Genomic DNA, 16,359 nt, shown 5'->3' with positions numbered 1-16,359 from the left:
GCAAAAACTGCAGGCAGAGCAGAGGATTTGCTTTGTGGATGAAAACTATACAGGAGGATCAGAATGCGCTTTGGCAGATAAGCTCCCATGCACATTAATCTAGCACCACTCAGGTCTTTTGGCGGTAGAAATAGTGAGAAGGAAGGAAGGAAGGAAGGAAGGAAGGAAGGAAGGAAGGAAGGAAGGAAGAGAAAAGTCAATTGGCTTCTAGGAGTGAGATTATGGCTAGGTGAGGACAAACACCCATCAGCTTTCTGAATGAACACAGCCAGGATTACCTGCAGTGTTGGCATTACAGGAGAAGCTTGTCAGGACACCACCCTGGCCATTCCAGTGTGTGGCAGAGGATCTTGATGAGAATGAGGCACATGGGAAACGGCGCTGCCGTGTCCTTTTCGGGTCTCTCCTGTCCAGAGGACACAGCCCTGCCACTGCTCATAGGTTGAGTCCTTCCTCTCCCAGCCTCACGGATGTCTCAAGCTACCAGATTCGCCAATGGCCCTTTAACAGTCCAGGCAGCCTCTCCAGGAGGGGAAGATCCACCAGCACTGCAAGCCTTGAGAGCGTATGTAGGTTTCAGCTGGCTTTGGCCTCCTGCCGAGACCAACATCCCCCCAGAAAGCAGGACCCATTTGTGGCTCACCAAACCTATTTTCCTCTTGCATTGGTCTAATGCTATCAGTTTCTCCTGGGAGCCTCGGGGGACTGCAGAACTGGGTAAGTCCAGGGTGGCATGTCCAGGCAGAAGAAAATCCTGCCTTTCACTTGTGCTTCTGTTGGTTATCACCAGGGAATGTCAACAATGGAACAGACCCGACCACACTGGCCTCCAATGTTTGGTTTGGTTTGGTTTGGTTTGGTTTGGTTTTTGGTGTTCTTGGTCCAGGAAAATAAGAGGACCCCTTGAAGAAAGAATAAAACAATCTCAAAAAGAAAGTGCAGGATATATAACCTAAATATTTTATGTAAGTTTCCCAGTCATTCCATTAAACCTGAGAAGATCCACTTTCATGTTAGACCTGTAGGAACATGCTGCAAGTTAGCACAAGACAAGCCTATTGAAATAAAACTATTTAGACTGAGAAGAAAAATAAAATACAGGAACCATGGCCTAATACCTAGAAAATATCATTGAAGGCCTTCCTTTTACTTGTGTATTTCTGATTTCACAGAGATCTTCTTTTGGCAGAAGAAAAGAAAAACATAAAAGACTACTGTCATGAAATAGCCATATAGCATACTTAGTGTCCGAGCACATTAGATGGCAGAGCCATCATAAGCAATGCTTAAATTGATTGTTGTAGCATCCTTGTCTGCAGATCAGTTTAGATTAACTACAGCATGCATTCCATTAAAATGGCTCCTCTTCTGCTTTCTAACTTGCACGGACATTCACAAGTGCCACAATCCAGACTAAAGGCATCCTTGGCATCACTTGTGAAAACTCCCTCAGTTTATATGCAATGACCTTAGCAGAGTTTGAAGTTCTTCCTCTTGGTGTGGTTTTCTCTTCCAGACTGTGAGCAGTTGCATGAGAGCAATGGATGTTGCACCAGTGGGGCAGGCCAGACCTTTACAGATGCTGCTGCTGCTGTGAATTTCTACAACAGACAGCCAGTAATGGTATATGCTCATCACAGTATATTCACAATGAGAGACGGGGGAGAAAGCCATTCAGTTTCCATTTCAAACTTAGCTAATTAGCTACACTTCTGGAATCAGAGGGGAAGGACCTAGCCCATCCCAGGGAGCAGAGATGCCAGGAGGATCAGGTGCACTCAACCACTCATTGGCAGAGTGCATACCCCCTGCCCAAGAAAACAAGACTTCTTGCAAGGAAGGGCCCTCTTAAAAAGCAAGGGGCTCCTCAGGAGGAAATGACTTCTTGGGAGTAGGGGGCATTGAAACCTGGTTACTGGATGCAGCTGGGCCTGGAAGGTTACACTGCAGCTTTGTACAGTCCAGCCTCGTGTCCCTGACCTGGTGGACTACTGTATCACAGATGCCTGGACTTTGTTGCTCAGAGGCTACCTGTGCTTGGGCTGCTCCACCACTAGATGTGGCCTCACAAACCTGCACTCAGCCCACACCTGTTTCTGGCCTGCCTTACTGTGCTGAACTTCAGCTTCCTCATTGCCTCCTGCTGAGGGACCAGGCTGGGGCCAGATCAAGGCAGGGCACATGCTGATAGGAAGGAAAAGCCTGGGGTGCAGCCTGGGGTGCTTCAGCCACTTAAACTAGTTGTTGGAACCAGCAGCAGGTTTGCACAGAGCGCCGGATGGAGCGGAAGCCTCATTTAGAGATGGCCATTTCTTCAAAGTGGATTCCAGAGATTCTGAGAAAGACCCACAAAGGGCTTTGTTCTAGTTCTGGAATCATCTCTCACAGCTCCCATGTGTGGATGGTCCTGTCTTGGGGAGGCAGAATTCTTGGGCCTGTTGAAGGGATGCAGGACTGGGAGCAGAGTGGAAACGGACAGGCAGGTTTCAGTCCCAGATAAGTACTCCAGGGAGCGAAAGGAGCAGGAGGAGGGTCTTTCAGAACCACAGACAGGGCTTGGGGAGCAAACAAGAGCGCTCAGTCTCGGTCCTATTTTGCGACTACAGACTTGAGTGTCTTAGAAGGTCCCACGCTATTGGGCTCAGGGTTGATGTCAAAGTTTGGGGCCACTGCCCCATGACCATGAGCCAATGCAGCTGACCCTCTGCATTGATGTTCAAGTCTGAACACAATACCAGATGTTATTTGCAGCTCTAAAGCCCATGGCTGATAGGTTGTGATACACCCATAAAATAGTTTGCACTTGGTAAGTCCTGCAGACACTTCCCAGTGTCAGCGGTTTGTGATGTGAGGACCACTGTCCCCATAACGATGCATTACGACGTTCTGATTTTAGCAACAAAGGAGCCAGCCTTGCTTCTCCTGCTCTCCACCTCATCTCATCTCATCTCCTCTCACCCCACCCCACCCCTGTTCTTTAATTATCAAGTGCAACAAACCAGGCACCTTTCATGCTTCATCTCTTTTTATGGAGCTTCAATGGTGGAGATTTAATTAAATTAACAGATCCCAAAACAAACTTAGGAATAAAGATGACATATTTCTAGTGTGTTAAGCATAAAAAAATTCATCACTTAACGGTGACATTAACAAACGATGTTCATTACTTCTTTTCCAAATGACCAGGCCTGATCTCTGATGGAGATGCAGGGTGTCCCAGTCATTTTCTTTTAATCATTTCACTTTGCCTGATAAGAGAAGGAAACTACTCACCAGGAAAGATGCATCAAGCTGAAGGATGAGCCCCATTTTTTATGCAGGGGGCTATGTGGTGTGCATTTCAGGCAGCTGGTGGGATTGGCAAGGACAAAGAGGCACAGGATGTGCAGTATCCCTTGGAGGTTGTGCTGGTTGCACGATCCGAGCCCGAGGACGCGCTCACGCTTCGCGAGTGTTTGTCTGTGGCCTGGCAGACAGTCCAACGAATTGAGAGATTTGCCTGCATCTTCATAATCATCAACATTATTATTCCATTTATACCCTGCCTTTCTTTCATTATTATGTTGGTGCTGGTGGTGGTGGTGACATTATATTGCAATTTATTTATATTGAGATTTATATTCTGCCTTTTTCCTACAAAGGGCTCAAGGCAGCTTACATCATTCTCCTCCTCCAACTTATCCCCACAACAGCAACCCTGTGAGGTAGGTTGGGCTGAGAGTCTGTGACTGGCCCAAAGTCACCCAGTTGGCTCCATGGCCGAGGGGGGACTCGAACCCAGATCCTTTGAGTCCCAGTCCCATGCTCTTAACCACTACACCACACTGGCTCTCACTCATTGAAGCTTCTCTCATTGAAGCTTTGCTTCAAATGGAACTTAAAGTTAGGCATGAAAATTTTCAGTTGATGGCAGAGATCAAGTTACCTGAGATGGCTCCAGGCCAGTGGTCAAGATATTGAGATGGGGATGGGGAATAAATTCATTCAAACTCGCATTATGAACCCCCTAAGTTTGCACTTTCAAACCAATTGCTGAACTGAAACTTAGTTATTCTTTGAAATGTTCACTTCCCCAAATTTTGCAATGGTTATCCAATTTAACTTTAAAAGAAACACAAATGTGTATGCCATGGAAGTGTGGTCACAAAGTTGAGCACATTCATGAGACGACCATATTCATCAGGGATGTGCTATGCTAAGGAAGTTGCTCAAAAAAATGTGCCTATTCGGCAGAGCTGTGTACAAGCATCATGTTTGAGAAGCAAAAGGCAGGCAGGAGAAAGAGTGAGCATGCCTTCCCATCCCTGATGTTTCCACCTCCAAATCACCTCTTCCAAATGCTTCCAAATTCAGCAGCATTAGGTCCCGGAGAAAAGCAGGAGACTGCAGACTTGATCATCCAAGCCTCAGTCCCGTGGGCAAGTTGTGGCCCTCCAGAAGTTTCACTCTGCAGCTCTGATCAACACTAGCCAGTTCTGCTTTGTGTCCGCTGCTATTCTATGGTGTACCAGAAATCCAGCTGAAGAACGAGGGCCATTCCAAGCATTGTCTGGCAACAAATCAAAGCACATTTCTGTAGGCAGGGGCAGCCAATCCCCTCTCTCTGGTGAGTGTACGTGTATGAGGCACATGTTTCCGAAGATGTACTTGTCTCATTCACGCATTACATTTTTAGGCATATGCTGTAAAATAATGATGATAATGAAAGCTTAGGTGTTGGGAGAAGAACTAAAATAAGATCTTACTGACACCTAAGCCTCACAGTTGAATTGTTTTCTATTTGACCTTTCCACTAAGTGAATGTTACTCCAATTAAAGAATAAAGCTCAGGCTCCCTAAATACAGCTGCCTGGTTTTTCTCTCATTCTTTACAGCCAATGATAGACCAAGCTGGCTGCTGGCAACAGCCGAAGTCCACATCTGCACAAGGAGAGGTCCCTGCTGGCCTCTAGAATGCCTCAGAAGTTTCCAATCCATGTGGAAAGAAATATTCCCAAACTAGTTGCAGCGTTTATAGAGGAAAGGGGAGGCCAGTGAGATTGCCAGAGCCTCACCCTGCCCTAAAACGCTTCATTGCTTCCTTTCTCATATCAAGAGTGATCTAAGCACCAGACTTACGAGAAAAAATGTATAAATATAACCTCACATTGATTGCCTTATATCTCTCGCTCATTCTTTGAATCTCCTGAGTTATGATGCTACGCTTTGGCTCAGGATTTTGGCATGCTCGAGGCTTGTAGCTCCTGGCTTCTGCTCATGTTATGACTCTCCATTCATTTCAGGGATAGGCTCTTATGTTTTTGATCTCAGGGAGGAGAAAGGATTTCAGCCAGGGGTTCGGCATTGAGGAGGAGGAGCCGCACTGTGCCCCATGAGGTGACCGCTTGTTCCTTGTCCAGCCTGATTGGCTGCTGCCTGCTAGTGGTCTGTCTGGGGACCGGGCAAGGCCTCCCAATGCCCTTCTGTTCCCACAACATCTAGAGGCCAAACGTTAGGAAGATTTACAGCAGAGATGAGCGATATGGCAAGCCCTCGTGTGTTGTGGACGAGAGCATGGGCCATGCCCAGGATTTATGGGCGCTGTAGTCCAACACATCTGGAGAACAAAAGGTAGCAAACAAGATAGCAGGGTGTGGCATCTTTTACTGCTTTCTCCACATGTGCCCTTCAGCTCTGATATTAAACATTGGCCGCGCTGCAGTCCTGTACTTGCTGTGGCTAGACTGGACCTAGCCTCCACCCCCGCCCCCCGCTTCATGTTTGACCCCCTCTTTTCTCTCAGTCATTTTTTGGGGGGGGGGGAGGAATACAGCAGCATATACTGAAGCTGGATTTAGGGTGGCCAAGTGTCCTCCTTTACAGAGGACAGTCCTCCATCTTAGAGAACTAGCAGGGACGGTCATGTTTTTGAAAGTGTCTTCAGACTGGTTCCTGTCCAAGCCCCATGAAAAATAAGGAGCAGTCAGAGACTCTAGGGCTGGGGAGCAGCAGTGGTCCAAACATTATTCATCAAACACTGAGCACCAGGCAGCAGACTAACAGGGTACATGGGTCACCTGATCAGCCTGACTATGGTTAGCTCTGTCTTAGTTTGACTTAAGTTATAGTTTGTAGGTTTAGGTTTGCAGCTCTCTCTGTAAATTTCAGGATGCACATGTTGTGTAAACTGCATTTTGTCAGTCATGCAGTTCCTCGCTTCGGCAATCTGGAAGTGGCCATCCTAGGCCTCCTGTGTCTCAGGCTGTCGAAGACGATGTCTGACCCTGAAATTTGGCCCGTGGAGGTAACTGAGAGGGGTTGGATCAGATCTAGAAGAAGAGAACTGAGCTCGGAGCAGAAACATGCAGTTGGCAGTTGGTAAACCGGGCAGACGCAGAAGGAATTCGGGGCAAACAGTGGAGTCGAGCAAAACAGCTCAAAAACCATATGAGCAGACAAGGCAGCCCCTGAGAGAAAGAAGATACAGCAGGGTAACTTGCTGTTCCTCCGTGCCAAAGCAGGCATTGACCTATCAACAGGGACTTCCACTTCCTTTCGCAAAAGCTACTTTCTATGAGCAAAGAATGTGAGATGCTGCTGGTCTTGCAGCATTCCAGCTGCCCAGGGGTGTGGGATTCCTCCCCCTAGCACTTGGGGGTCCTGTTTCGGGACCCTGCCTTGGCTTCACTTCTCCGGTGCCCCTCTCAGCTTCAGCCTCCGTCTCTGTCCACGATGCAGAGCTGAGGTTGATTCTGCAATTTGCTCCATTCCGCTACGAGCAATCGGTCACTTGGGAGTTAAGCCCTCTTGGCAGGGACCCCCTTAAATGAGGCTGGAAAATAATTTAAAAGCACTCCCCCTGTTTTGTTTCTTCCCCTCTTCTTTCTTTTTAAATCAGTATTGTACAATAGGCTATAGGGCTGAAAGGCAAGGGGTGGGGCGGGATGGGGTTTGCTTGGGCAGAGAGAGAGTAATCAAGCCATGAGCACAGGCAAAGCTGAAACAGGGCTATGGTGGCAAGCAGTGGTCACCTCCCTGGTTGCCCACGATACTGCAGAAGCACACTTGTTCCCTTTCCCTCTCAGGCCAGCAAGCCTGGCCTTTCCCTTTCCCCCACACATCTGTGTGACTTTTATGCGAGAGCCGCATATTTGGGGGATGAGTGCATTTACATGTTGCTACAAACAGCCCCCATAAATGCCGGAGCCAAGCGTGTCTAAATATTACAGCATATTAAACACCTTTCAGCCTGATCCATGCATAACCTTGGCAGCTGGGACAGAAATAACAACTCTGCTTCGAATGTGCCTCTGCGTGCTGGGTTGTATGATCCTAGGATTCCACTACGTGAGGAAATGTTGAAGCGATCTAAGGTGCTGACTATGCCACCGGCCATACAGTGTCCATGGTGTGGTGGCTGATCCTGAAGGGCAAGTGCTCAGTCCCCAGAACCAGCGCCCCAGGAAGTGCCTCAAAATCCTGGCAATTGTGTGGATCCAGGTTAACAAACCAGTTTCAGGAGTAGTTGTCTTTACCAGGAGAAGGTCTTTTGCAAAGATCACAGATGTTAACAGCCCATTCAAGATCGAGTCCCCAAAATGTTTTGCGTTGTATCAGGGATAGCTCACAGTCATATCTAGTTGCTGGCAAAAGCTATTCCCCCTCCAGCCTCTGGGATGGTTGCAGCTAAGCACAAAGGGAGCAAGGTCGTCTGAGGCTGGGTGCTGGCAAATTGCAGCACATGCACTGTGTCTTCCGTGCTGAGGGGAGCACTGGGAGTACCATGCCTCAGGACCCCCAAATCCTGGGGCCACCACTGTGTACTAGTTCCCCAAAGCAAATATTGCAAAAACACTGCCTTGCTGATGGAGTTTTTATGGCTGGTCCTTTGTGCTCCATTCTTGGTCGCAGCCCCGTAGCTGATGAGCCTGAAGAGGTCTCCATCTTTCTTTCTCCCCCACCTCAAGGGGACACCACCTGACACACACTACTCTTGCAAAATCATCCACTAAGGATGCAATCCTATACATATTTAGATAGAAAAACTGCCTACAACACCCAGCATTCTCCAGCCAGCTATGTTGACTGCTGCATGCTGGGAGGTATAGGCCTTTCTTCTTTATGCATTGGATTGGACCTAACATTTCTAGTTTTGCAAATGATGAACTTTAGCTGAGAAAATACCCAGGATTTGTTCAAAGCTGGCCAGCAAGCCAATGACCATGACAAGATCTGAAGCCAGCAGTTTAGATGTGTGATCGCACATGGAAGGCATATGACCAAGATGTGATGTTTTTATGGAAGGAGTCCTGACTCCAGTTCTGCTTCAGTGCAGCCATGAAAATAAAGACCGTCTGTGTATATTGGTGGCTGGTGTACACAAATGTTGCCTTAATACCAGCCACTGCCCCTTTTAACTCCTAGGATATTGACCTCTAAACATCACTACTGGATCTAAGAAGTTGGTTAGTTTATCACAGCTGTTAAACTACTGGAAGCTGTAGAAATTGCAGGCAGATTTGTATCTGGAAAAACACATTTGTCAGATTAGAAGATAAAATCGTATTTTCTAGATACCATGTCAGGAATCCATATATTTTGAAGCAGGCATTTTTCACAAATTTTAGTGAAATATATCAAGCACTGAGACCCTTTGGAAGAAGCTTTTTTGCAAGTTTTCTACAAGAGTCCTGAAAATAGATGACATTTCCTTGCAAAGTTTCACATGTGTGCCATTTTTCATATGTCAAATGCTGGAGTGTGCCTAGTCACTACATGACATGAGCCTTGTTTATCTACACTCCAGGCCTAAACTCTTTTAAAAATGACCCTTCCTTACAAGTAAGAGCAGCTAAGATTTCAGTCTGCCTAATATTTCAGTCTGTTCAATCCCCTTCAGTATAAATATAGTACCCAATCCAACCCAAATTAAGTAGTTTTAGGCAACAATCCTATCTACACACTTATCTATGTGTGTAAGCCCTGCTGTGGGACTTCCACAAACAGGATTATCCTGTTAAGTTCTATTGTAAGCACAGGTTGAACTCAGAGATGTTTCCTCAGATCTTCTCATCTTTATTTCTTCATGCTTCTTGGAATTCAGCATTTGCAGCAGTGGAAGTGATGCTTTTGGAGATGTCCATTGTTCTGTGCTTTAATTAATTTCAAATCCTGGTGCATTGTATTGAAGCTGTAAGTTCTTTTGCTTAAACTTGTGCACCTCCCTTTCTAACACCAATGGCACACAATAACCAATACTGAACATCTTGGATTTGCTGGGACAGGGAGGAGGTCCCCCTGCGCTGCTGGGGCAAGGGCTGGAGAACTACGAGGAAGTGTTGCTGGTGGAGCTGGGCAATGAATCAGTCTGACTGATGCCTTGCTCCACTGGACTTCGCTTTTCCTTGGACCAGTCTGTTGTGATGGCCAGTTTCTGGGTATTAGGGCTTTAGATCTGTACTAGTCTACCCTTGTCTGTTAACCAGAATAGGGTTGAGTGGAAGGGAGGTGTTTTGAAGCAACTCCCAGCATTTCTAACCATTGGCCAGCCTGGCAGAGGGTCCTGGGGGCTGTAGTGCTGGAGAGCTACCATCTGCCCGTTCCTAAAGTAGAAGGCCCAGGTGGACTTCACCCAATGCCTCCTTAACATGGCCCAGGTAATCAGTCTTTGTAAACTGTATCCAATTCAGTTGTGCCCAGTTTTAACTCACCTGCCATCTCAGTGCCTAACGCCATCCTCAGCTTGGGCACAGAAAAGCAACTTTGATGAGACCGTGCCTTCAGATGGATCAAAGTTCGTTTTTGTGGTGTTTTACTGATGCACCCATCCCCAACACACACACACACACACACACACACACACACACACACACGATCTTGATGTGTTTGCAGAATTGGTTGTATCAAGATGCAGATTTAAAGATGGACAAGAAGAGCATGCTTCTATTTTGGAAATAACATTTTTTAAAAAATTTATTTTTAAAAGAGTGCAAATGCAATACAAAAATCATATAATAAAATAAAAAACACAAAATACACAAAAGAAAATATGTTTTTTAAAAAATCACCCTCAGTGCACCCCTCCACCAGGACCAAAGCTGTCTAGTACTTTTCCCTTTCATATTTCTGCTCTTTCAGAAATACCCCCTTCCATCCAAAATTACATTACATCCATTGGAAGTTTAATATCTTCCCCTTTTGTTAATACATGTTCAATAAAAAAACTCCATATATTGTTGAAATCATTCATCAGCCCTTTTTTACCTTAAACTCACATGTCAACTTATCAGCAACTGCTATGTTCCAAATTTCTTTATACCATTCAGTTAATGGAAGATCCCATTTCTCCTTTCAATTCCTTGCTATTATGGAATTAATATTCTAAATTCTAGCTAAATCTAGTGGAATTCAGGAAGATTGGAGCAAAGGTCACCACAAAAGGGTGGAATAGCAAACCACAGTCCTTCCTAGTTGAACCCTCCGACTGTAATCAATGAAATTTAGATGTGGCCTGAACTATAAGCCAGATTTAATAAAATGCCCACAATTTAATAATTACCACACTTTCTTGGTGAGTCTACACTCACCATGTATATCCTTGTATATAACAAAAGCAATGTGTAAAAGTTACACTAAGGGGCCCAAACATATTGAGGGAGCAATCCTATGCATGGCAAGCTGGGGAATGCCGGGAAATTTAGGATTTTTCCCGTTTAACTTGTGTAGGATTGTGCCCTTCATGGTTTTACCCATGATTCAGCCTAGTCAATAACAACCACAAAAGCCAGAGTGAACTAGTGACTATTTTATTGTCGATGCATAAAAGCTGGGAGAAGGGCACCATCATGGCACCAGCAGTATTTTAAACTTACTGCCAGCTGGTGATGAAATTTGTACTCGTGTGGAGGGATCACTGGTGCAGCTGGAGGAAGTGCTGCAGGTTTCACCGGCAGGACGAGCACGCTCCATGGCTGCCGAAAACTCCCTCGTTTGTTTTCCTCCTGTGTGTCAGAACAATAGATCGGGCTGGTCTTGCAAGGCTGGGGACTGAGTCGTGCATTCTGGAGCACCATCTACTGGTGCTTGGGTTTCCTTGCTTCTTATAGGTCAGGCTAGAGAGCATTCCTGTGACAGGTGGTGATGCATAAACTGCATGTTTATTATCTCTCCAGGGAAGAATTCCAGCCAGATGTGTCTAGTGAGGTCTGCCCAATATTGGACTTTCATATCCCCAAAGAACATGATAGTCTGAAGGCAGGTCAAGGGAACCAGATGCTCTCCTTTTTCCATGCAGAGTCTGGGCTCTTCAGAGTTCTGTACAATCATTATTTCTGTTTATTTTCAATATTCAACATATGGCTGCCCCTTGCATTCTTTTCAGTAGCATGGAAAGTCATCTGATGCTCTGACACACGCAAATCACTTTGCTTACTCCCAAGTAAGTGTTCATGGGATTGCAGCCTGATTTGGACTAATGAATTGCAATGACCAAATAAATGGTAGAATTCTGAACAGATGCAAAAGTGAATGGAGATGAAGCAATACAAGCAGCGGGTTTGTGCCAAGCATTCATTGATGGCAGTGCTGGGGTTGAACCGCACGATTTGACTGAGTGAGGTTCTCCTCCCCTCTCCCCTGGAAACAGTTAAGTTCAGTGACTGCCTCCATCTTACTCCCCCTTCTCTGCCCCTGCCATCTTTGATATGCACAAACACAGACGCATGGCCCACTGCTATTGCTTCCCCAGGCTGCTCCTCCCTTCTTGTTCTGCCAAGAAGTCACCACGATCTGGTCGCAAACCAGATGGGGTCATGCCGCAGTCTCTGACAAGGGAGTGCAACTGGTCCTCAAGAAAATAAAATCACACCCGTTATCTTGCAGCCGTCAGGCTGAGCCCCATTTTGGTAGCACTGAGGGTTATGGAAAGCTAGGACAGCGTAAACATCAGAGAAATGGAGAGTGTCTGTTTTGGCCCTGTGGAAAATGTTTGCAGAAAAACGCTGGTACTTTTTGGCTCAGCCATGGCAGCCGCTGAAAAATGGAAATCCACACCTGCTGACTTAAGAACAACAACAGCAAGATGTATTCCTGATCAGAAGAGGCATTGCTCTGTCTGTAAGCGTATTGTTCACTTGAAGCAGTCGTGTCGGGACTGCCATTCTGCAGTGCAGCTCAGGCCTGTTCCTGCGTGGGACTCTGGGAGTGCTGCCTTCATCCCTGCACAGCGCTCAGCTCAGTCAAGCCTGGAGGAGGCTTCTCCTGACTACCCCCTGCTTTCTAATTTGAGGCAGTGAGAATGGTGGCCGAAAGCCATGCTAGCAAGGACTCAGGCGGTGGGGAGGAGACGCTGAAGCAAGCGGCATCCACCCCTTCCGGGGCAGGATCTCTTTGTGACTCTTGGAAACACCTCCCGACAAACTTGGCAACGGTCTCCGGTGGACTGCTGGGGCCAAGGAAAACCTGCCTCATCAAGAGTGGGCTGGGTGGGGCAAACAAAGGGGGAAGCCGCTAGGGGCATTGCCTCTCCTAGGAACCCTGGCAAAAGGAGAAGGGGACAGCAGAGGGTGAGGTGGCTGGAGGGGGTCACTGCAGAGGTGGGGGTGGGCTTGTGTAGAGACCGGGGGATGGTGGAGGATCAGGGAACCCGGAGGAATGCTGTTCACAGGGTTGCAGAGTCGGGCATGAATTTGCAACTGAACAACAGCAACAGCAGCAACAACAACGGGAACCCCAGGAACTGACCCTGGATCTACTGGAGTCTTCCCTGGGTGGGTTATCGGGCAACCTGCTTCCTCCTGCATCCCGTGCATCAGTTCCCTGTGCCTGACCCAGATTCTCTTAATGGCAGCTGCACTTGCTTGTAATCCCTTTTCCCCATACAACAGCTCTGTAGTGTAATCCTTTCCAGCTATGCTTCCACCCAGATGCCCTTGCTTGTTATCCTTTTCTCTGCCCCAGGCTGCTTGCTCCCTTTTTCTCTCGTCCAGGGCTCACAGGCTCCCCTTTTCAAGATTATTTCTCTGTTTTTCCAATGTGGAAATGTGCAAAACCTTCAGGGAACATTCACCACCTTCAAAGCAACAAACCAAAAACAAATTTGGCATGTGGTCTAGTCCTAAACGTGTTTTCTTGGAAGCCGAGTCCCTTGAATTCAGTGGGACTTGCTGGCTTGTGCTTTTAGGAATGCACAGCTGGAAAGTGCAAACCTGTGCACTTCAAATGGGAAGTCGGTCCCTCTCTCTTCACTGTGGCTTCCTCCCTAGTGAGTGTTCAGGGGTCTGCCGCTTTAGCTGGTTTCATTTTTATTTATATTATTTTTCATTATTTGCATTTTTTAATTATTGCTATATTATTATATTGTATTTTAGTTGAGCATATTATACAGTAAATGCCTCAATATTCCTTTTTGTTTGTTATAATAGCATCTACATGAAGCCACTGGGGGAAGTCATCTGCAGGTTGCTGTTCTCTGGTTCCCGCCTACTAATCCCTACTAATAACTACTCATAGCTACTACAACGCTACTAATTGCAGGGAGGCTGTGGAATCCCCAAATACATGCTCAGAACCAGTTTTGGGATGGATGAAGATATACAAGCTCAAACTAAACAGCAGGCAGTTGAGGCAAAGCAGAACTGGGATCAGCATGAGTTGCATCCAGGCTGGACTGCTGTAATGAGCTCAACATGGCGCTGCCTTTGAAGAGGACTCCACAACTTCAGCTGGTGCAGAGCATGACTGGTAGCATCTTTGCTGGAGCTCAACTGCTGTCGGGATTCAGAGGGGAAAATGTTCCTGGGGTGCGTTCCCAGGACATGTTGATCTGGACTAGGAGGAGGAGGAGGAGGAGGAAGGGCTTCAGATGTGGGCCATTTCCAGGCACTGAGATGAAAGAGGTGGAGGTGCTTATCTTCAGGCCGGACTCCCCATTGCTTGGCAGCCTCTGCGAATATCCAAGATGTGCAGCTCTCGGGAGGGGTTTAGAGCAAGGGAGTTTCTCAGAGACAGACGAAGCGTGTATGGCTCTCAACCCGTGATGTGGTGTTGGTAGAGGAGGGCTGCCCAATCAGAATGCACTGAGAAGGTAAGCTTTTTCCAAAAACCCCTCCCAAAAGGAAGGGGCCCCCAAACATACCCAACAGTTCCTAGAAGTAAATACTAGACTGGGTGCGATGAACCACTCTGTGCATGCTCAGAGATTCATTCTGGGTGATTGTGCTTCTGGAAAACACTTTGGTGCATAAGGAACTTTTTGGGAAAGAAAGGTCTGTGGCTCTGCATGTGTGAAAGAAGGAAACCTCGCCATCAGCAGCTGCTGTGTCTCAGCACACCCATTCTCCACCTGCTTCGGTGGAAGATCGATGAGGCTGGGGCTCTCCCACTCTGGAACTCCCGTCTTCCATGGGCCATGCTGAGTGCCATCTCTTACCATTCTCAGGAGGGTTTTAAGCACCCATTTGATTCCTCTGACTTTTAATTGAGAAGTTGTTATAATATATAGTGGGATTTTGCTTGCTTGCTACTGCTTCATTTTCAATTGGTTTTAAAATTAATGTATGGTTTTATGAATGTGCGATACTGATATAGAATCTTCTATATTATAAAATAGCTTTGTGAAGACCATGCTCCTGGAAAGTAGCTAAGGAACGCATTATTTTTTTAATGACTCACAAAATGTGCAACTCGCTTGCACTTCTTCAAGCCTACAATATTTTAACATGCAAAGGCCACAGAATAAGACCCTTAATTCTGTGATCCTCAAAGGATTTCTATGTATTTCCCATTCTATAAGTGGAAAACAGCATAAATCCCAACTCGACTACAGACAGCGAGTAGGGTGGATTGTGAAGGTTTATGTTTCATTGCCCAGAAGTTGTGAGTGACACACTGAATGGATGAGCAAAAGGGAGCTCCTTGGCTGTCACACTGAAAGTGAACGAACAGCTTTCCAAGAAAAAGTGATGCAGAACATTCTGAGCAGGTCCCACAGGATTTGGATGAAGACGGACAGAAGAGGGCTTGCATGATTCTCAGCACATTGATATGGATCCCCTTCTGTTCTATTAAATGGCAATTTTAGTACATTCCAAAAGAAAGAATCAAAGAGGTACACCTTGTCAAGAGTGGTCGAGCTTGAATGGAAGCCACATTCCTTTCCCCCAGCACAAAGAGCAGCACGAGAGGCACTGTGGAGTCGGCTCCAGGAAAAGACGCAAGGGGACAGAGACTGTGAGCGGAAACAGAGAATGTGCTCTCACACCACCTTAGCCTATTTATCAGTGGAGAAGGCATGCCGGATTTCTCTCTGTGACACTGTGTGATGTGGTGCTTCGTTCTGTGACGTGCACGTTCATCACGGGATTAGCAATCTCACAACATGGCAGGGAAAACATACGGCTTTTCTGTAAGAGCAACAACAAGCAAGCAAACATCCATGCGATGCCAACACCACTGCTCCTTTAACTAACAGCAAGTAAATAATAATGCTGGGAAAAGCAAGAAGGGATGAGTGAAGGAAAAAGATAAACAAGCACATGAAGCCTACATCAATCCCTGTGATGGACTCACACGGAAGGAGAAAATGATTTATTTAGAGGCTAGATTTGCATGGAGCAAATCAACTACATTGCTCTGCTGTTATTTTCATTCCACGTTCAAATATCATCCTGGTTTAGCCGAAATACCTTGTCTCCCAAAAAAGGTGCTCCAAACATTCTCTCTCTCTCTCTCTCTCTCTCACACACACACACACACACACACACCCCAGAACAAGGCATGATTGTCAGCAGTGGGGTCATAATGCAGCTGAGGCTGTAGGTGATGGAAACACGTAAGTAACGTGTCTGAGTCCAGGGACAGCTGGATAAACATGGAGCACTCTTGGGAAACGGAGTGGGTGGCGAGCAAAGAGGAGCCAAGAGGGGGAGAAGTCCCCAGGGAATAAGAAGCGAGTGCTTTTCTGAATGAGCCTCCAGCTCTCCCAGCCCTGTTAGGGCTTTGTAGGCTTGTGAACCCCAAGTCCCCTCCCCCACCCTGCCCAAAGCCCCGGGTGTCTGAGAAAAGCAGGATTTGCAAATCACGCGTAGCAAGGACGGAAAATATAAAGTGACTGTGTCCACTGGTCCCTGCTCATTAGAATAAAGGGAGCCCTCGGTGGGCTGCTCTTTAATCTCATTTATCCTCATATTGTGAGCAAGCCCGTCTGTTAATCCATCTGTCTGCCTCCCCATTTATCCCCATTGATGGCTGTCTCACAGAGGTATTTGTACGAAGGACCCATCATCACAGCCCAGTACATTTCTGTGCTCTCCGGGGACCAGTTTCGCAACAATGATGTACATGTGATTTGCTAGGGCGGCTTCCCACCCCCACCCGCCACAG

Source organism: Varanus komodoensis, unplaced genomic scaffold (genome assembly GCF_004798865.1).
Source record: "Varanus komodoensis strain SLA01 unplaced genomic scaffold, ASM479886v1 scaffold7_1, whole genome shotgun sequence".
Taxonomy (NCBI): domain Eukaryota; kingdom Metazoa; phylum Chordata; class Lepidosauria; order Squamata; family Varanidae; genus Varanus; species Varanus komodoensis.
This window is presented reverse-complemented; position numbering follows the sequence as displayed.